The following is a 20,296-nucleotide window of genomic DNA, read 5'->3' as shown; positions in this document are numbered from 1 at the left end:
AAAGGGTATACTAAGCTGAAACCTACATATGCAGCATGGTATATCTAAGCTCGAAACTGAAATCAGAATTTTAAAATTCGCAAAATAAAATATAATTTTCCATAGAAACTTTGTTGGTCACGTGACTTTTTTACTATGGAGAATATTATTTTTTTTCGCGAATTTTGGAATTCTGTTTTCAGTTTCGGGCTTAGATATACCATGCTGCACATGAAGGTTTCGGCTTAGTATATCCTTTTTGCAACACCATGTATAGACGACCATAATAATATTTTACTATAGGAGGAGTCTCATCAGGGTTACCACCTCCAGTCACTAATCAGTCGCAAGTTGCAAGTAGTATGAAGTGGCCAGGGTTGTCACTACAGTCCCAGCGCGTGCTTGACACGTCTCGCTCGCCACTTAGAGAATCGAAATAGGGATCTGCAGTGCCACCCCTAATGTGTGTGGAAAAACTTGGAAAGGGTGTGAGGGTAGGTCCAGATTGAAGAAAAAGTGTGGTGTTATCAGTGTATCTGTTACTGTAAAAGCCCGAACAACGGTAAATCCTAAGATTTACGCGTAAAACCTAAGATTTACCAACTCTTAATGGTAAAAGCCCGAAAGATTTTGCGATTCGCACTTTTACCACTATTCACTTGGTAAATCTTAGGATTTACATTCAATTCAAATTCAAATATTCTTTATTTCTTTAACAAACTTATAGCTAGTTACATACAAGGTTGGAACCACCTAGTAAGCATAAAGATACTTGTGACAGGTGGTCCCGCTCTTTTCATAGCATACAGTGGCTGTTTTCTAATTAGGACGTTAAGTAAGTACAAACATTATTTTTAAATTAAGTAGGTAATAGGTATACAAATTAGTTATATTTAAAGTAATATGGTTAGTGTGTGTGTGTGTGTGAATATGTGTGTGTGGGTGTGTGTGTGTGTATGTGTGTGTGTGTGTGTGTGTATGTGTGTGTGTGTATGTTTGCTGCTACATACCATTTAATAATGTATTTATGCTGTAAATAAATAATTACACAAATATACAATCTACGATGAATATTTTAGGAGTTTCATTAAGGCACGGTAAATGTTGAAAAAGCCAGGTTATAACTTATAACCTCCGTAGTCGAACAAAGCGTCCGTAGTCGAGCGGGCTTCAGTGATCGTAACTGATCACTGAGGTTTAGCAACAACCAGCATGGTCAGCCATTGGATGGGTGACCGATTTCAAGTGGTTCTTTTCTGGATGCTTTCGTGCTTCGGACGGCACGTTAAGCCGTGGGTCCCGGTTGCTGCTTCGGCAGCAGTCGTTAAGCCTAGTCAGAGGCCTTCGGGCGGCTTGAAAACGTCTGACAGTCGGGTTGCCCACTTACCCGATAACAAGACGACAAGTTGCTAAAGATAAAGAAGTAAGTCTTCGAGAAGTTGTTGGAAAATTGTCGTTGACTGGAGGACAAGGATTCAAAAAATGTAACTATCTCAAAAAATGCTCGTCGAAGAAATGCACTTGCAAGTCATCAGGATTACTTTGTAATTCAAAATGCCATAACAGCACTCCGTGTTGTAACAAGTATTTTTTTTAACCTATCTACGTATCTTTAATAAAAGGTACGTAGGTAATTATATTTTGTTTTTTTTCTCAATTTATTTGTTAAGTTACAAGCTAATTTGTTTTCAACAATTATATTTCTGTACCTACTAATAAATGCCAATAATTAACAAAAAAAATATATAATATCGATTCTGTTATGTTTTTGAGAAGACATTAATTTTAATAGTTTTAATTTTAACTATTTATGAAATAATTTAGAGGTGGATAATAATTACAAAATGAAAAAATATGTGATTATTACACATTGTTAAAATAATTATGTTGATTTAATGGTTTTAAAATGACTGTTCATAAAAAATAATATAAATTCTGAAAGAAAATAATTTAAGTTTTTGATTGAAATAAATGAATAGGTAATAATTAATCTTTGTTTTATTCCCAAAACCAACTTTTACTAGGTGTCAGTGGTAAAACCTAGCATTTACCAAATTCTAATGGTAAAAGCCCGAAAAAAATGACCCATTTTCACAAATCCTTACATTTACCAACTCATGTTGGTAAATCCTAAGATTTACTGGTAAATCCTAGGATTTACCGTTGTTCGGGCTTTTACAGTAACATATCGTTAGTTTGTTTGCCCCCTTTTCTGGATCTGGATCTAGAGTGTTCCTGGCTATTGAATCAATCAGCCCTTTAAAACTTTGAGTCTTTCCTTTTTAATGTCTAGAGTTTTGTATATATAACACGCATGTTTGAACATGCGTGTTAGATAATTGTTCATCTAACATAATAATTTTACTGTCTATAAAAAATATTTTATACTTATTGTAAAATAATAATATATTGCTAATTTGAGAGCCAAATAACGAGTCCTCCAGCCCACGGGCTCCTTTTAATGAGCAAACTTTCCGACAGATAATACGATCCTTCACAATCAAAATAACGATTTCAGAGAAGGCTATTTTAAAAAAATACTTACAAAGGCTACTTTCTCTCGTAGGGTAGCAAGATGGTGGTTTCCCCCCCTTTCACTAGACATAATAGGGGGAGGGATACGTACGTGGGGGTACACATAATGGGTACTTCGCAGTACGCACAGTGGCGGGGGACGAATAAAAGGTTGTATCCTTTGACTGCTGCACGTCATTGCTTTGTTAAAAGCTGTACGCACGATTCTCAGAATAATTGTGATGTGTGTGTTAGGTTCAAAGAACATCTATTCTATTCTATTCTGAGAGGGGGCGAAGTTTCACGTGGCTCTCTCGAGTGGAACATTCTACAAAGGACATCCATATTAAAACTTAATACGTATCAGATATCAGACTTTTTGGTCATACGTATTTATATTCACTTAGTACCTATTCTTACATACCTTTGGATAAGGTCCTACTTAGCTTAGACTGATCTTTATCAACAAGAGTAAGCAAATCATAAATCTTATAATTTAATTATTATCATTGTAAAATCTTAAATTTGGAATATGGAAAATAAAATTTACGCAGGCAATAATAAGTTGAATTTCAAAGAAAATGATAAACCCTTTGATATTATACTAAACTTAAGATTGGTACCGAAGATTGTCTAGCAGATATTAATTTGCTTTCTCTATAAAACATTTCATTTCTATTCAATAAGCAATAGAGGTTTACCCTTGACCTCCACTCGATCCGTTCAATTAAAATACAGTTAGCAATTAAATCGCTACTAATATACTTAGCACAAAAATAACTATTATTCTTAGTTAGGCTGTAAAAGTTGTGGGTCCCATGTCTGGAAATTATACTGTGCGAAATTGAAAATAAGCTTTTCCCCTGTTCCATGGGAAGCTTTTAGAGGACCAACAGTTACGAGTATAAATTATGATTTTACGGTGACAGAGTATTGTAGCTGTACTATACCTAGTTGTATTCCTTTCACATATCATTCAATCCAATATAAACAATGCTACAAAACATTGAAGGACTTTGTCAAGCCTAAAATAACCCTTTATTTCATCCCGCTTTCAATGGCTGCATTATTGATCGGCACTCAGGGGTCCAAATCTCCAAATGGTGTTATTTGGAGCCGCAGCAAAAATACCCAACCCTGACCCACAGCCGCGACCGCACTCCGTAACTGTTACAGTTACGAACAGGTTACAAACAAAGCGAATTAAATTGCCGAGGCACGATTTATGTTACCGAGTGGCTGAGTGCCATCTCTTTTGGGTTACGCTGGAATGGCCATGAGGTATCTGGGGGTCACTGTATATGACGAAAAACTATGGTTCACAGTTTCAGGCCACAACTCTATGTCATTGTCGACTTCACGACAGCTCTTGTTCGTTCGTATTTTGTCAGTATAGAATAACCCTCCTGTGGTCCTTTCTCGTTGACTGACCGGTGCCGGTGGTCCATTCGGTCCCTTGTCTATACCTATACCTGTGCATAACTTGATTGAGTCGTCACGGGTTATTTGTTTTCCAAGCGTGAAATGTGTAATTAACAGTGAAATGTTTTAATACGTGTGTGTACTGTTGTTGTTAATTGGAAGGCTTGGAAGGTGTAGGCTTGTATTGATTCTGTGTTGCAACTGTTATTTAGTTATATAGCAGTTAAATCATATTCTAGAAATATAAAAAAAAACTTACTTCAAAAATTACTAAAAATGTAAGAAATAATTTAACGTGTAGACAATTTGTATATGACCTTATTCAAGAGTAAAACTACCAACCGTAGAGTAACTAACTGAGCATTAGTTTTTGCTATGCGACTTGCGCAGTACCGCAGTAGCCACTACCAGCGACCATCTCCTGACCCATTTGCGTGCTGGTCGCAAGAAGCGGCCATTAGGCGGCTCGAGTGGTAACTGTCGCTCCGCTGACCGACACACAACGGTCTCCAGGCCCAAGATCACTGACTGGCTCAAGGTAGGAGAGGAGCAGGGAAGGACATATGGTTTGAATATACACTCCCGAGCAATGTAAAAGTTCTAACTAGTGACAAATTGAACTTCATACGGCAGGTGGAACTTTTTCATTGTCTGCAAGTATTTATGAGTTCTATATCTTAGCGAGTTGGTGAAAGAATACTAGGGTTCGTCGACGTGGTGAAAGGATTGCTTTGCTCTAGGTATACGGGGTTTGGTAAAATGTGTAAGCAAAAAATTATACTTGTGTCGATCAATTTCCAGTGTCGACACATTTTCTCGGCTTTCAGATTACCGAACCGTTTTACATGAAGAATTTAAACATTATAAAATATTCAATACATAAAGTATTTCCAAATGATGTGGCATAGTTATCGCTCGGTCTTCATCTTGGACCACAGTCCGCAGCAGTGTCACCAGTTTTTGCGCCGCCTCCAGTAATTCAGTTACACAGTGCGGCCATTGATTGACAGCTCGGTAGTACTCGGTACAGTTGCGGTAAACGGTGGTTAACGACATACTCTCGGGTTAAAGAGTGATTTGCGCCCACTCAAGTGCTAATGTACAGTGGAGCAGAAAGTGCGAGTTAACATCTCCTTTCAAGGGTCAATGCGTTCCTGTTGAAAGCATTAATTGCCTGTATTTATAGAGTACTTGCGTTATAATTTTAACTTTTTTATTAATGACTGTCGAGGAAGTGTTTAAATGTAATTAAGTATTTAAAGATAATAAGGAAGACAGATAAAAAATAATATAGATAAGTACTAACAAAAATATCTAAACTTGTTTAATCTAGGTACCCAAAATAGCATGTGCCAGAATTTGCAATGCAGCAGCTGTACCTTATTCAAAATATACCTACCTAATGGGATGTGAATAAACTCTGACTACCTACCTTGAAAGTAATTTCCTCTGAAACGAATTAGTTTTTCACGCAATTACCGTATTTGTATTAGTCACGTAGACTATACAATTCTTAATGTATGTACAAAGTAAATAATTATATTGCATTATGTACAACTTACTTATACTGATGATTCCGTGTGTAAAAGTCGAGATAAGGGATAAAACGAATATAAGCAGAAAAAGGGAAACTTAATGTCATCATTCTGTTCTACGAATTTTGTACAACGCGGACTCGGGTGTAATGCCATAGAACATAACAAGTACATTCAAAAAAGTCACGTGACCAAGAAAATAGGCTTTACGTGAATTTTCTAAAAGTCATAGAACAAAATTTCTTCAGAATGACTGAATGAATTCATTTAGGTAACTAAACTTAATTACCTTTTTACAACACCCTGTATAATTAAGATACAACAATTGGAGGCCTTATTACCAACATTAATTTCTTTCATTCTCTCATACCTACCGCGGGCTACAATAATATTGACAAATAGGTTCCTCCGAGCGGCGATTGAGTGTATTACGGAGAACGTGCGTCGTAATGGTTCCGCGAATAGCTTGCGGGCCCATAAGGAGAAGCTGGCGGCAGTCATGATGCGCCGCAGCAATGAAAGTTAAAACGAAATTAGCTAAATAACTCGTAGTAGTATATTGCTTGGGTGAAATATACATGGTTCGTATATATATCTGAAATTAGCAGTCTGAATAATTAACATATTTAAGCCGAGTTGCAGAAAAAAAAATGTTGGCATTAAATGTATGTCTCTATTTCCGTCCATATACTGTCAAAGCAAGTCAGCAACATGGTCTTCATTATCTTAAAGTTCCTTACAGTTACAGTTTTAAAGTTACATCCCATCAGAAGAATGATAAAAAACCTATCAAAAGATATCTAAATGTTTTGCGCTAATTTATTCTTCACGAACCTATGTTTTCAACCAGTGTGTGCTGCCTACCCTCACTTATGGTGCCGAAACATGGACGCTCACAGAGACATGCATGCACAAAATTAAAGTAGCACAAAGAACCATGGAGCGCACCATGCTAGGCATCTCGCTAGTGGACCATATACCGAACGGAGAAATTCGACGCAGAACAAAGGTTGAAGACGTTGGGAGACAGACCACGAAGCTGAAGTGGAGATGGGCAGGGCATCTGGCAAGGCGGGAAGACGGCAGATGGACCAAGGCAGTGTCGGAGTGGTGGCCAAGGGAGGGACGGCGATCAGTCGGTAGACCGCCGACCCGTTGGTCCGATGACATTAGGAGAGTGACTGGACCAAACTGGATGAGTGTAGCACAGGACCGTGGGACTTGGCATAACATGGAGGAGGCCTATACCCTGCAGTGGGTTGACATAGGCTGATGATGATGATGATGAACCTATGCGGTTTCATTATTCATTACCCAATACCATCAATACTAATACTTACATATTATACATATCTACCAGACATCTCTACATTTGTAGTTATATTCCACAGCCACAATTACCCGCCCAGTGCAATACCTCGTCTTTACAGCTGCAAACTCGTTTATCCGTGGAACTCCTCTGTATCCGGGTTTATAAGCCTTCGCAGTAATTGATTATGCTTATTGTGGCGCCTCTAAAGGGAGGCTTCGTTAGTTTACTAGAGCCGTATCTTGTCTATTGCCTGGGTAGTAACGTTATAATATTGCAACAATTCGATATGGTACATTATCGTATGACGTACTTAGCCAGTATTTTAATATAGTAACGTACAAACTTAGCTTTGCTTATATACTTAATTAATTTCCTGTGCTATGTCTGAGATGAAAAAAACCTAGGATAAGACTCTGATAAGTAACATTGTTTTGAGTTGTTTAGCAAATAGGTATGTAATTTATGAATTTTCAATAGGTATCAATTAAGTCATCGAAGATAGCCTGCAACTCACAAACTTTACTACTCCACAGAAGAAGCTGGAGAGTGCAATATAGCTATAGTATTATATCGCGAATATCGCAACGAGCAAACGTTGCGTACTGTTGGCAACGGAACGACAACGGATAGTGCGTCGTTGCGTCGAGCTCTAGTAGCTATTACTGCATATGAGTGTGTTTAATTTACATTGCGTTGTTACAGGTAACTGCTTCCGAGGTGAGTCTGCACAAGGAGTAAGAACAGACTTTACTGGGATTTTACACTTATTTAATACTCTGAAGCAACCAATAGCTATACGTAGCTATCAAAACTAAACTGACGAGCAATGACAAAGTTTTAGTGGCTTGGAACGTTAATGGCAGATGGAAGTTTTTCATTGCTCGTGAGTGTATAATTTGATTACCGGGAAATGTGGGTTGACTGGTAGAAAATGCTTGTAGCATTAAGTCCACCCTTTGTACACTTATTTGTATATTTGTGCAATAAAGGATAAAATAAATAAATAAATAAAAAAATGAAATTTACACAACCATTGTAGCCGGTTCTGGGTTCACAACTCACTTAAAAGTTAAATTTAAATACAGCCAATGTATTTTTCTCTACCAATGTATATACCATTTTGCTGAGATTATGATTTTTGCTAAAGTGATTGAGTTGACGCGTAGATTTAGCTCACTGACCATGAGTAAGTACCAATAAAAACAAACATACATAACTATTCGTTGTTCTCGTAAGCATATCCATAATTTATGATTCTTGTTTCTGCATTAATCCTATGCAACCGCAGTTACGCACCACCGTGCAATCTTCTCATTGTACTGTACATACCTATGTAAGTACATATAATGTAGGTATATACTGCACTCTAAGTCTTGGTCGGTTGCTGCTGTACCTATCTCCATGGGAACTGGACGGTGGTTATAATTGGATTGGTTTAGCGTCATCTTGCTGACTGCCAGTCTATTGGATTGACTATTAATATTTAATATGCACACGATATTCCATGATATGTTATTATTATTTTTTCACACCGGCTGCAGCTTTCCATTCACTGAAATCAACCCTTTGCCAGTGGTCGTCCGCCGCCATCATCACGACCCATCACGTCCCCACTGCTGGGGCACGGGTCTCCTTCCAATGAAGGAAGGGTTTAGGCCTATAGTCCACCACGCTGGCCTAGTGCCGGTTGGTGGTCCGCCGCCATACGGCACCTTTATCCAGCATATGATTAATTTAAAATTTCACTATTCCTAGATTAAAAATTGTTGTGTGAACGTAAGTATATATGTTATCTACGAATAGTAAAGATAATTGAATGAAATGAATATTATAATTTGGGAGGAGGTATAGCGGCGCAGTCGAGTGGACGCATACATAATTATTAGTACGGAACCCGGACCCCGGGGTCACGTCGTGACTCCGCCAGTACAATAACGAAATGTCGACTAAATAAAAGATGCCCCATTCGCCGTGGCCGATCGGTTTTGTACTTTTTAGACAAAAGTTCTTGTTCGGGATTTATTTAAATTAAAACCGTCGACGCGGACAGGACGAGGAGGTATAAGAACTATGTAAAATTTTGATTGAGTAGACTAGATTATCTTCAAGACTTTCGGAAACTGAACTTAACACAATTTTGCCAAATTATAATTAGTGGTCACCGTAATGCATAATACTGCTGGCATATTATTAACTGCAGTGTAGATGTATAACACACAATTCAAGGCTAGCATTACCACTGATACTAGCTAATTAGCCGGTCGTTTCGTGAATTGACGAGTCGAGTGCCGCGTCATTTGCACAATTGCCCGGAAATCCACGTAACGACAGAATTATGCCGCGGTCTGTAATCCTCACGATACACGTTTAACCGTAACATACGGGATTGTAGAACGTGCAGTAATCTACAATATTGGTATAAGATGTAGGCAAGGCATGGTGCTACTTACAATAGGCGTAATAAGAAAAGCAATAAACGGTATTCCTAGATGCAGTTTCCTATTTTTTTTCATCAAACATTTCTGTTATTTAAGTAAATACGAGTTATATACTTACAGAATTAAATATTTGAACAAGTACCTACTTAATTTCGATCATATTTGTAATGGCAAATAGGTGTTTTCCTGTGAAGTCAACAGATACAGCGCGTCACATTAGAATTATGTATAACTATACCAGAATCCTTTCTTTCACGGTCCGATAAATTTTCTAGCTTCCTAATCAAAAAATTATTGTTTTTTGGGTAGTTTTATTTGTTTCTCCATCACTTTTCCGCCGTGTCACTATCTGGGAACGAAGTCGCGGAGCGGCGGCGGTGGTTAGTCTACCTTACGAAAGACAATTTAAGCTGCGCTAACCACGACTCCACTACATGACAGCTCCCGTTCATTTGTTTTATTAAAGATAGAGTACCCTAGAGTGCTAGAGTAACCCCGCGACGGTGTCGTGGGAACATTGGAAATGCCTCACTATCACACGCTACGGATGCTGTTATTAACATTTTGTTTTATATAAAACATACTCTATTTATCAATTATACCGAGTTAAACATACGGATAGTGCTTTCAAGATAATGTTTTTTATACTTTACAGAGGCTGTGCGCTACGCTCTGGCCACAATTTATTTAATTTCTACATAACAAAACATCGGGTGTAATGTAGATAAATGTATATGAACTCCACTATTATCAAAATAAGCACATATTATTATAGTGACTATGCAATGCTATATTATGTTTCACTGTTTCAGAGAGAATGTAGGTAACGTAACGTACCTTGGGACGCTTGTACCTCGGGACATTGATTGTATTTTAAAAACCGGCTAAATAAACACATTAAAATTCTACCCTAGGCATAGTATTTTACTCGCTTGGCAAAACTAGTGAGTCTCGTGATCATACCAGCATCGAGTGTGTGGTGAAGACAATATGAAGTTTTTTGGAGTCAAAAGTAGCTTTTGTATAGTTTTTTGTGTTGCTTTATCTCATTGAGGCATGCTCAAAATAAAGACATGGATGTCACGTATAACTTTTCAGTTATTTAATTTTATGACATGGCAATTATCTGAAAGATTCCTATTAATTAAAAATAAAGATATTTAAATTTTGGTTAAATATTGCTTTTTTGTACCTTGGGACACGATTAAATTTGTACCTTGGGACACTGTTTTCTATGGCTTTGTACTATGGAAAATGCAAACATCTAAATAACGCCTTATTAGCCTCTTCTTATTAGTGCCAGAGTGAAACTAGACAGAAGAGAGATGCAGTAAATCAATAAGAACAGAGATATAAGGCGTTATATAGAAGTTTGCATTTTCCATAGTACAAAGCTATAGGAAACAGTGTCCCAAGGTACAAACGTGTAACGTACCTTGGGTCAAAACAAGCATTTTTACTTTTATCTTAATTTAATAAAATCTGGCTACACTAAAGCTTTAGCACAAATACTAGTGATAATAGATTATATATCCTACCGAATAAAGAAAATTTCACATTAATATCTTAGTTGTACGCTGCGATAGCTTCATTCAAAGTTGGGGTAGTCGAAAATGTCCCTAGGTACGTTACGTTACCCTATAGTTAATAAAGATATATTATGTTTTAGATCTTCTAAAGACAATAATTATTATGCACCTTATAAGTACCTATGTGGGATTCTAGAGTATGCAGGTAATATGCATATTTACTTGTGTAAGTACTTACCTACTTATATGTATATTTTTCACTGCAACTAACATAAATTACTACTTATCAGAAAATTTTACATTATAATACCTTATATATTAATTACTAGCTGTTCCCGCGAGCTTCGCTTCGCCTTAAAAAGTTTTCCCGTGGGAATTCCGGGATAAAAAGTAGCCTATGTTCTTTCCCAGGGTCTAGACCATATTATACCAAATTTCATTCAAATCCGTTCAGTAGTTTTGGCGTGAAAGAGTAACAGACAGACAGACAGACAGACACAGTTACTTTCGCATTTATAATATTAGTTAGGATTTTGTATTGTCTCATAAAAAGAGTGCCAAGGTCACGCTCGTCAGAACGGGGTAAGGTCGGGGGAGGGGGACGGAAATGAAAAAAGTTTATTTGCGAGTTTTGCGACAGTAGCCTACGTTTCTTGCGAAGCCATTCCAACCCCGAGTCGGCGTGGAGAGTTACTCATTCATTACGGTCTCACTCTGTAAAGACTTATTTAACACCTCGTGTTTACTCAGCACTCAGCTCTAACAACAATGTAGGTATCAAGACTAACTTTTAACGTCTTGAAAAGGTATTCTCGTAGAAATTTCTGAATGAAAGTGGCATTTTTATAAATGTAATTTAAGGATAAAAAAATGTATAAAACTCAGTTTACTCTCAGGTCAGCTATTGCAACACCCAGGCTTGCTACTCCAGTTTACTCGAGTCGGGAGCTAGGCTGGCTGAGCTGAAATCAAGGGGATATGGGTATGATATAGGTTCCACTCGAGAGAGCCACGTACAGGAACTTCGCCCCCTCTCAGAATAGAACAGAATAGAATAGAACTCAGGTTAGGTTAGGTTACTGGTAAAAAAGCCTTCCTTGTATACGTCCGGTGCACTACCCTCTTCTACCTATCGCGAACTTATTTTAAATTTTTTTTTTTTTAATTTGACACTAATTAAGTACTTAAGTACTTCAACTACTTCATGAACGTTACTTCTTTTTGACTTCGAGATAGGCTGGATAGTTATCGACCGACTTACCTGACTACCCAATCCTTTCGCCAATGTGACAAAGTCAGCCAGAGTCTGTCACCAAAACGCTAAGAAGAAGTAAATCTTCAAAAACGATAAGTCAATTCGACCAATAGAGCAACTTCCGTGTCACAGGTACCGTAATATGCGCCAATCCTTGTGCGGCGTTAGTGTAACGTTATCCAATCAGAGACGCGACTATCGCGCCGGTCACGAACAGTCTGCGCACGCGCCGCCAGCGGACATACAGCGTTCCTTGCAAATCACGAGAAGCATATCTGCGACAAACAAACGCTATAAAGAAGCCCGGTGACTGATGTTGATTAATGTCTTCTGTAAGTCCTACGTCTCTATTTTCCATAAACTTACAGGATGATACAAAAATGGTATACATAGAAAGCCGAAAGGTTCTTTCGGGGGTCTTCAGAGTGTCATTCTGAATTACGTTTGCAACAACCTGTATATTTATTAAAATACGGCCCATTCAAGACTGTACCTATTACCTATAGTTAAAAAGTACCATACCTACCTACACATAATACAGAAACATTGAAAATACAAACAAAATCCTATTAAACATTTTTACCGCCATCCGTCCATAATTGAACTGCACGCAGCGAGGTGCTAACAAGTTGCATCACACATAGATCGAGTCCCAATAAAGTCATAAAGCCGCGTTTACAATTTTCATCACAGAGTTCATCCACCCGCGTGTTCAATGAAATACGACCATAAGCTGCCCACGCGCCAATCAAATGGACTGAAATGAACTGGGAGACCCTACACACTTGTTCTAGCTTTTAAATTGAAAGTTAAACAAGGACATGGGACATGAGCATGACAATATGTAGGTATATTAGTACTTTAGAGGTATTGTGCAATTTTAATAGTGAATTTCCCGAAGGTAAATTGATGTGTCAAGTGTGGAGTTGGAGTGTGGAGATACCAATCAATTTTGCACTATGGGAACGACTCTGATATCCCAAAAAATCATAATAATAAGCTTATATAAGTACCATCAATTTCCACTTAATTTAAGGTCACACCACCCGCAGTTAAAACTCCACCCGAGTTTAGTCTAAAGTCGTATCGCACATATTGCTAAAGCTAGTGTGAAGGACCCCTTAGAGTTGATCTGAACGGAAGAAGGGAGCAGAAGCAATCAGCATCAGGAAACGACAGTTAGGGACCATTTGAACCCACCCTCAGGGAAGGGGTATAGCTCCAATTAGTTAGATTAAGGCCCGGGTCTCCTATTTACCCCGTAGGTCGCGTCCAGCGTCACGCCGTAGGCCGCGTCACGATGCTCACTACATCTACGCGCCAAACGTCGGCGTGTGAGGGAGACCGCATCAGTACATTTCTATAGTGAGCATCGTGACGCGGCTTACGGCGTGACGCTGGACGCGACCTGCGGCGTAAATAGGAGACCCAGGCCTTAGTAAAGCATTATAGTTAGTTGGGTAGTTAGAGTCGGTCGTTGTCGCGAACTTGCTCGGAGTGATTAATGGTAGGTACCTAAAGGCTAAAGTTATTTCAATATCTCAAAGTAATTTAAAAAAGTTACTTACTGACAATTATAGATCTGATTTTAAAATATTTGTGTAAAGTGCAAACACTTTTAAACAACAGGAAACAGATACACATGTGTCTAAATAAAATAAGTGGATTAAAATTCCTAAGGATTACGATTATCGGATTAGGTATTATGTTCTTATCAGTATTATAAATAAAAAAGACAATTATTACCATGAATAAGTAATTCACCTATCGAGTCAAATATCGCAAGACAAAACCTAAACGTATAGGTTGTTCTTTATTAGAATATGCCATAATAGGTAGCGAATGTTTAATCCACTCAATTAGATATTAATCGTGTATCTTTATCCTGTATTTTTTATATGAAGTACCTATTATGTTAGTGAAATGTTAGTTGAATATGCGGAAGAAATATTGATACTAAATTTCTGAAAAGATAACAGGATTAAAATTTTACAGTTGACGTCTATTTTATAGCACTTTGTAAGTACATAGTTCAGTGACATACAAGCTATATTTCATTTCATAGATACACGACATTTACGATGCAGCCAGGTTACTACTTGATACATACAAAATATAAATACCTAGCTATTACTTACCTCCAGACTTTTTACAATATTAGCTGTTTCCCGTTAGCTTCGCTTTGCATTAAAAAGTTTGCTAGTGAAAAATCCGGCAACAAATGTACTACTAGTACCTATATGCTACGTAATATATGTTAATCCATGTGGTCAACTTCTAGCATACCTTTAACCGAAGTCTGTTAAGAAGTTTTTTGTTTAAAGTGTTTAAACCAAACACCCATTCTTAGATGTACTTACATACTTAGAGGTTTATAATATTCCTAGGATTAATACGAGGTACTTATTTATTCGGTACCACAAAGGTTATTTGTGAGCTAAGAAAATTAAAACCATTGGGGTGCACCTTGGGTGCATGAAAGGCTCCACGAGTGTCGTATTGCCTTTTTCTTGTGTACTTGTAAATATTGCGCACTCTGGGCAGTCAACAAATGCTACTAATCTGACAGGAAATCCTATCACCACGGTGGACAACCCTTGCTCTAGTCTTTGTCACCTTTAAGCTACGAAGAATATCACATTCATCATCATTGACAATAAAATAAAGTCCGTTTAGCCAGCCCTACCTAGCGCCTAGCAACAGCAAACACTTAATATAACACTCTAACCGTGTCCGGCTGTGTTATCAGGGCCAAGCATAAATCCACGGGCTACATCGCCAGCCCTATTGGGCTTATCACGTCGCACTGACGTAGACATGACACTGCGCAACTTACAGTTATCCATCCGACCTGTAGTTGTAGTTCGGCGGACGGCAAAGAGTAATGAGGCTAGATGTGCCATGTGTTTGATGTTAATCTGATAACGTCTAATAACTTTACGAGTTATGATTAAAGCAGCTTATTAGTTTTGCTAATGCCCACGCGCATTCTAAACTGTATGGATCTTTTTTATCAGGACTCTGAAGGTCACAATGTAGAGGGAAAAATGAGGATATAGATATTTTGGAATAGAACATATGAAACCGTATGAGCTAGAGGAAACGACATAGTGAATATAAGCTGATTGGGAGAGTCCAAGTCCAGCGTTGTTCTTGTCGTGTTATAATAGCTGATAACTGAAGAAATCGAATCCGTTAAATCTCGTCATCGTCTGTCACATCTTCACTCAAGCCCACCTTATCTATGCACAGAGTTAGTACAGTCAGTTCCGTTACTCTCAGTTCCCAAACCGCAATGTAACAAGACCTCCGATTATCGAGCACCGGGCAAGGTCGGGCCACTTCCGAGATAATCACGCCAGATTATAGAAGAGAGGAATGCGAATTGTGGAGCTGCCTGTACCGAGTGCGCTGGTTCAGGTCGATTCAAACTGATTCGAACTGTGTAGGTACATACCTCAGGTACGTAGGTAAGTACGTAAGTTATGTTCAGTTCAGTAAGACTAAACATTACAATATATTTGACGGTATCTTAAAAATAACATATTCGTTATGCCGAAAATCCGAATAGACACATTTTTTCAGATATGATTTTATAAGACATTATTTTATGAAAAACATGCATTGGACCGCAACTATTGTGTTATTTACGTAGTAGTTGCTGGATAATCCCACTCCACCCATGTTTTGTAGATTGATAACGGTATTATTTTCAAACTATTTCACAACCGAATGGCGTAGTGGTTAGTGAGACGACCGAATGGCGTAGTGGTTAGTGACCTGACTACTGAGCCGATGGTCCCGGGTTCGATTCCCGGCTGGGGCAGATATTTGTTTAAACACAGATATTTGTTCTCGGGTCTTGGATGTGCCCGTATAATGGCAATAGGCCCGCCCCCTATTACATTGGGACTAACATAACACTCTGGCGAAAAGTGGGTGCAGCAATGCACCTCTGCCTACCCCGCAAGGGAGTACATTAGTACAAGGCGTGAGTGCGTGTTTTTTTTTTTTTTTTTTTTTTATTTCACAATATATTTTCCACCATCGTTTTCTTGAACCTTTGTTTGTGATCGGGTAGCGGATTAGTTGGGTACTATCCGTCAGTATTCAGGAAGGATAATCTTTTTTATCCACTCGGGTCGGACGACTCGGGTGCCCGAATGTACACAGAGTCGATAGTTTTGTAGGTATTTATCTAGGACAAAGGCCACGCTGTATTTTCTAACTAAACAGTGAAAAGATATAAACGCAAAAATATAATATATGGTATACCTACATACCTAATGTATGTATAGTAGAAATTAGAGCCTAAGTGAAGAACCTACTTATAACTTTATTAAAATTCATTAAATTGCAATTACTTGGTAAGTAGGTAAGTAGGTACCTAAAGTGCCTCATTATTAGTGATTAAGTATTTCATTAATTAGATCGTAGATCCTTATTATTACAAACTGTCCCCTTCATCGGCCATCGATCTATTTGTCTATACTTACTTAAATATTTCAGGTCTGTGCGCTAATTCCAAATATTTCGCTTCGATCTCATCTCAACTCAATATAAATTTCGATGTAAACTTGAGATAAAGTCGATTCGCGATCGCGACTGAGGGCACTTCATCCAGAATTATTCGAATCTTCGTCAGGTCAGGGTAAGGCGGCAAAGAGTGCTGGAGAAGCTTTTCCAGGGTGTAGGACTGATGTGTCTCTATAAATTTATCTTTCATTGTTCATGTTCTTGACAAACAGCTTACACTGTTATTAGTAATATTACGGAATTCTGACAGTTATCAATTTTAGACAAATCAGAGATCACAAACCTTTTTGGGCTGGGCACTTTTTCAATACGAGTCTGGACATCTGAGACTATAATATATTTTTTTTAGTCCCTGTATCCATTTTATTAAGTGCGGCGCTCCAAATTAAAAGGGGATTTACCTACGGTGAGAAATAATTACCGTACCTACCTAAATATATTACAAACAGTGAAAAATACAATTAAAGATAATCTCAATTATCTTATATAATTATCGCTGTCGTAGAAAATATATCTAAAAACAACTAGTAATTATTTTTGAAACGGTAGCCGCGCCGATGTCAGGGCGATGTTGCGTTCGTATTTGAATAGAGGTAAAAAAAAGAGATGTCGCTCTATAAAATTGTATTGTGTGCACTGACTGGCTTGCGTGTCGTCACAGCAAACTGTGAGTCTAAAATGTGCGGTGGTGGTACCAAATTAGCGATACAGGTGAAATTGTGTCAGCGACTCATCGCTGGGAGTAAGACAGCAGAACACGTTTGCCCCATCGGTCATCGGTTCTTCGACAGATGTGACCAGCCCATTGCCACTTAAGCTTACTAACTCGGTGAGCTATGTCGGTACTTTAGTTCTCTGTCAGATTACTTCGTTCCGGATGCGATCTTTCAAGCATAGCTCCAAGCATAGCTCTTTCCATAGCTCGCTGAGTGACCTTCAGTTTGTGAACCAGTCCCACAGTAAGTGTCCACGTTTTAGCCCCATAGGTCATAACCGGTAGGACACACTGATCAAAGACTTTCGTCTTGAGACTTTGTGGTATGGGCGACGAGAAGACTTGACGAAGTTTGCCAAATGCTGCCCAGCCCAATTGTATTCTTCTATTGACCTCTGATTGGAAGTTGTTTCTACCCAGCTGCAGAGTCTGTCAAATCGCATCCAGTGGCGTGCTTTGGGAGGGAATACGTCCAGCAGTGAACTGCTATAGGTATGACGATGGATGGATGATGATGGATTTGTTTATTAAAATCTCTACCTAATCATCACTATTATCATCATCATCATCAGTATCTTCATCACAGATGTTTTCCTTCTCCGTAAGAGCGATGGTATACATTGTACTTAAATTCAAAGAACTCATTGTTACCTACATGTCAGCGCCGAGATTCGAACCCGCATCTCTTGCTTGAGAAGCGGGCGCTTACCCGACTGAGCCAGTTGGACTCGCGCATTGAGTGTTCCGTACAAGTATACTTAATTACCTGAGGTGGTTTTCCTTTTAATTTCATCATAATTATGTACATCTATACGAAATATCAGCTTGATATCTTTACCCGTTTCCGAGAAAAAAGGTGGTGACAACAAAGTGTGATCTTATAAGGGTTCCTTTTTTTCCTTTTGAGGTACGGAACCCTCAAAAAGAATAGTGACAATCGGATCAATCGTTTCGGAGATATGCGTGGACAAACATACATACCAATAAGCATATAAACGTACATAGGTACATAAACATTTATAAAATTTTGAATATTTGTTTATTAGCCCTAATACTCGTATATTGTCATATGTCAATATGGTGCAGTTCCAATAATCTTACATACATACCGAACATATTATATGCACTTACCGAATAGACAATCTTTTTTTGAAATTGATTAAAAAGGTTTATTATCCCTGAATTTAGTAGGAAGTGATGCCATGCTAAAGAATAAAATAAAGCAATTAAAATTAATTCGACACATGGGTCGTGAGTCGTGATCCTACTTCATATTATAAATGCGAAAGTTTTTAAGTGTATTGTATGTATGTATGTGTGTATGTTTGTTATTTTTTCACGTCAAAACGGCTGAACCGATTTTAATGAAATTTGGAATGAAGTTAGCTAACACCCTGGATTAACACATATGTTACTTTTTATCGCGGAATTCCCACGGGAAAACTTATTAAGGCGAAGCGAAGCTCGCGGGAACAGCTATTATATTGAAATATTTGTTATTTTTGTATTAGTTTACTTGAGCAAGTAAATATTTAGATTTATCTTTTTGTATAAAAATATTAAGAAAAAATTATTGCCCAGAAATGGATCGCAATTTTTAATTTTTTCGGTAAAGAACTTTTTTAGTAGCATCACTTATAAAATGTCAGAATTCTTTCCAATTAAAAATCAGAGAGTAGTACCTTCATTCTTAAGTATACCATTGATAAATATTTCTACATAGGTATTGATCCGTACAAAACAGATCGATATTCGAGTTTAACCGAAAGCCACTTTTTATTTCACTTCTCAAGTTTGTTTCTCACTAGCATGTCAATCATTTCTCGTATAAAGAATCTCCATACAAGAAGAGCAAACGAAAGTGTAGGCGCCTTTTAAGAGTTTTAAGAAAGGCTGCTGTTAATGTTTTAAGAAGTTCCTAAATAGATGTGCTATGAATCTATAATACCTACCTACAAGACAATTTTCAAAACAATTTTCCTTCCCCTTTCCCCGATCTATCGTTTCGTTCGTTCGTGGACTTCGTGGACCTCCGTTCACCGCTCACTCAGCGCAGAGCGCAGCGCAGCGCCATTCGTTCAGTGATTTCATTTCGTTCACTCAGTCAGTTTCGATAAGCGCCTCGAAGCGGTTGTGTTTGTCGCGCGCTATTCCGAATCGATCCTCCCGCGTAAATATTGCTATGAATTCGAAAATTAAAACAGTGCTCTAATTAAAAACTAATGGTGTGAAAATACGTTGAATTGTGATTCAGTTTGTATGTGACCCGAGTGGTTATTGTGTGTAGAATTCTGAATACGAATGTGGTGTTGTGTACCTATGTAGGTAAAACAAGTTTGGTTTTTCTGTGCCATCTCAACTTGGATTTTTTTGGCCCGCTCGCTGTTTTTGTGGTAAGTCGAAAGATCAAAGCCTTTTCTTATTCGTTTTATTTCAATAAGCTATAAGTACGAGTTGCTGTCACCTACGCTAGTCTCTCTCGGCCAATATACCTACCTACCTGCTATTTTTATTGGTCATTGATTTTCTTTAATTCCTACGCAATTTCTGCCTACCCAACCCACCCTTTTCCACCTTAAGAATTGGATAGTTAGGTATATACATATTTTATTTAACTAGCTACTGAGTACTGTGTAGGTACCTACACTTAGTCAAGCCTGTAGGTACTCATTACATATTACGGGTAGGTAGGTAGGTACCTACATGTAAGGTAGATCAACATTTTGAGGAACTACGTTCTAGGTAGGTTCGATTAGGTAGGTATTCTGGAGGTAGGTGAAACTAATCGAAATCGATATCCAATCAAACTTGACTTTGGTTGTTATCGGTAGTTATCGTGTATCGCAGTGGCAATGCCAAGTCAGTCGGTAGGGTACCTAGGTATTCCATGGTGAATGAAGGTTCCATTTTAGTTCTGCAGGTCAGCGCGATTTGGCCGTATTCGCCAGTACCTAATACCTAAATAGTTTTGAGGTGACCCGAGACTAGGGATGTCGAAATAATATCGATGTATCGATATATCGATATATTTTTATGAATCTATCGATATTGTAAACCGATA

At 38.1% G+C, this 20,296-nt stretch overlaps 1 protein-coding gene across 9 annotated transcripts in view; it reads left to right on the top strand.

The window, feature by feature from the left end:
* The first annotated feature begins 7,455 nt into the window (after nucleotides 1-7,455).
* LOC105380973 (SH3 and multiple ankyrin repeat domains protein 3) overlaps nucleotides 7,456-20,296 on the top strand; it is a 96,359-nt gene continuing 83,518 nt past the window's right edge. For 8 of the 9 annotated variants that reach the window (XM_048625215.1, XM_048625217.1, XM_048625211.1 and 5 more), the window contains exon 1: nucleotides 19,320-19,628. The gene's annotated coding sequence lies outside the window, so the exon portion shown is untranslated. Of the gene's footprint in view, nucleotides 7,480-19,319; nucleotides 19,629-20,296 lie in introns of those variants that run through there. The other variant, XM_048625210.1, reaches the window with a different exon arrangement.

Source organism: Plutella xylostella, chromosome 13 (assembly GCF_932276165.1).
Source record: "Plutella xylostella chromosome 13, ilPluXylo3.1, whole genome shotgun sequence".
Classification (NCBI taxonomy): Eukaryota; Metazoa; Arthropoda; class Insecta; order Lepidoptera; family Plutellidae; genus Plutella; species Plutella xylostella.
The sequence above is the reverse complement of the archived record's forward strand: the minus strand, read 5'-3'. Positions and strand labels throughout refer to the sequence as shown.